Below are 2,376 nucleotides of genomic sequence, written 5' to 3'. Positions count from 1 at the left end.
TTCTGCCCAAGCCTTCTAAGGACCTAGTGAAGCCCCTGAATGAATGGCACACTTGCTTATCCAAGTCACAAAAAAGTCTGTTCAGTACTTATAGATACGATACAACAACAGCTTTCAAGGGTGGTGCTTTCCATTGTTTGTATCAGATGGTCTTTCGATGCATTGATAGCAGAGAGCTTTGAGTAGTGGAAGGCTAGGCTTCTTTGATTCTGTGTGTGAGGAAATGTGAAACATTGCTCATGAAAATCCATTCAACCAAGGCCTTGTGGAGCCGCCACTTCACCGTGAACCTATTAAATGTGTTCCAACAGAGGCTGTTTCATATTCCCCTCAAAACCTCAGCAAACTTCAGATTATGCTGGGGAAAAGGCACTATTCTGAAGGTTTTTTTGTATATATAAAGTTTTCTGAAGTTTTATAAATGTATACATATACTCTCTTAATCACAACATGCTTAAAGGATTTCCAAAAGCTATCTGATATTCACATTTGCAGTCCCTGTATAATTTACTAATTTTCTTTCAGATCACTTCTCATCGTAATGACGTGATCTGTTAAATAAAATCCCTTCCATTTCTGTGACATTATGAAGGGGGGTGGTGGAGGGCAGATGAAGATGGATCTTTTTCTTTGTTTTTTGTTGTGTGGGTGTGTTTTTCTTTCTTTCTCTTTTTCTTTAAAAAAAGAAAAATATAAATTTCCAGACATAAAGCACTAAAGCACTCTAAACTGCAGCACAGGAAAGTAACAGACACTGCAGTGTCTGAGATACTCTGTGCCATAAACTCCCATAATAGAAGCAGATGGTAAGCAGGCCTTGGAAGTATGAAAGTACCATACACGAGGCACTATCCTCCTCACATATGAAGAGATTCAAGCCTGAAACTGAAGAGAGACATTTGGCTTCATGCCAACCGTGTTCTATCATGCAGCAGTTGGTATTAGTGATTACGCAAAGGTACAATTTACGATGGTGGCCTTCCTGGCTTAAGAACCTTCTGGGACAATTGAAGCTCTTGCTTGTTTTTAGCCTTGAATGAAAGAAACTCCCTCCACTGACAAGAAAGTTAGCTAACAAACACAGGGAAAATCTTCTTGGAGCTTCCTTATAGCAATTATGTTAACATGTATCATGATGAACTAAGTGGCAAGTATCACACCTATGAGTGGAACTGGCCAAGGGATTTTTATTCATCTCTGAAAGACAGCTAAAGAAATGTCACTCCTTTCACTTGGCATTGCTTTACTAGTCCCCCCCCCCATGAGTGAAGGGAAATGTAATGTGAGCATTGCACTAGAGGGGCAGCTGAAGGTCAGAAGTGAAATATAGCTTTCTGCAGCACTTGGTCTCCATCTGAATGTTACCTATATTATCATCAGGACTCACTGTCATGATGGGGAGACCTTGTCAGATGAAGGAGGTCACCTAGAAGCTGGAAGAAAAATTGTGGGGGGCAAATCTCTGCATGATCAACTGCATGAGAAGCGATGCCTCATGAGTCTTTGCCCCCAACCTCCCTTGACAATCTTTCTGTGTGTGTCTGCATGAAGTTTTGACAGCAATAAATTATTGGCAGAAGAGACTCTTCTTGTTTTCCAGGAATTCCATTGGAGCATTAGATACTGTTCCCCTAGCACTTTCATCTGGCATTGTTGTTGTTATATGCAGTCAAGTTGATTATGACTTATGGCAACCCTATGAATCTTTTTTTGATATTTTCATAGGGTTTTCATGGTAAGAGGTATTCAGAGGCAGTTTACCATTGCCTTCCTCTAAGCCTACTGCACCCAGTATTCCCAGGTGGTCTCCCATCCAAGTACTAACCAGGCCTGACCCTTCTTAGCTTCTGAGATCAGACGAGATCAGGCATGTTCAGGGTCGTATGGCTGTAGCCTCACCTGGCAAGTTCTGGACTAAAACCCTTTGTACAGAACTTCACCTAAATCTCAGTGCTGGAGTCTTCTAATGCTCTGGAACAAGATTGGGCTTTCTAAGTTGGAGTTCATGAGAAAGGTCATCAAGAAATGCTCTGACATTTTCATGTACTGTGGCCATGCCTGTACCCTGACACTGTATAAACTGTACATTTACTTTATATTGGTCATGAAGCAATGGGATAAGAGAGGGGAGTGGAAGGACTATCCAATGTCAAACATACTCAAATGTCAAGCATACTCAAAGTAGAGCCATTGAAATTAACGGGCATGCCTAACTTAGGTTTGTTAAATTCACTGGGTTTACTCTGGGTAAACATTGGTTGGATACAACCCCAGGTCCATTGTTCCCTTCAACAATGTTATAATAATATTAAGTAATGTTAAAACTGGATCCACAGTTTCATCCATTATTCATGAAGGGCAAAATGTTGGGACACC

General features: G+C 40.9%; 1 pseudogene; it reads right to left on the bottom strand.

The window, feature by feature from the left end:
- Nucleotides 1-1,776: 1,776 nt before the first annotated feature.
- On the bottom strand, nt 1,777-1,895 carry LOC133369485 (5S ribosomal RNA; annotated as a pseudogene).
- Between the last annotated feature and the right edge of the window lie 481 nt (nt 1,896-2,376).

Source organism: Rhineura floridana, chromosome 13 (assembly GCF_030035675.1).
Source record: "Rhineura floridana isolate rRhiFlo1 chromosome 13, rRhiFlo1.hap2, whole genome shotgun sequence".
NCBI classification, from domain to species: domain Eukaryota; kingdom Metazoa; phylum Chordata; class Lepidosauria; order Squamata; family Rhineuridae; genus Rhineura; species Rhineura floridana.
This window is presented reverse-complemented; position numbering and strand designations above follow the sequence as displayed.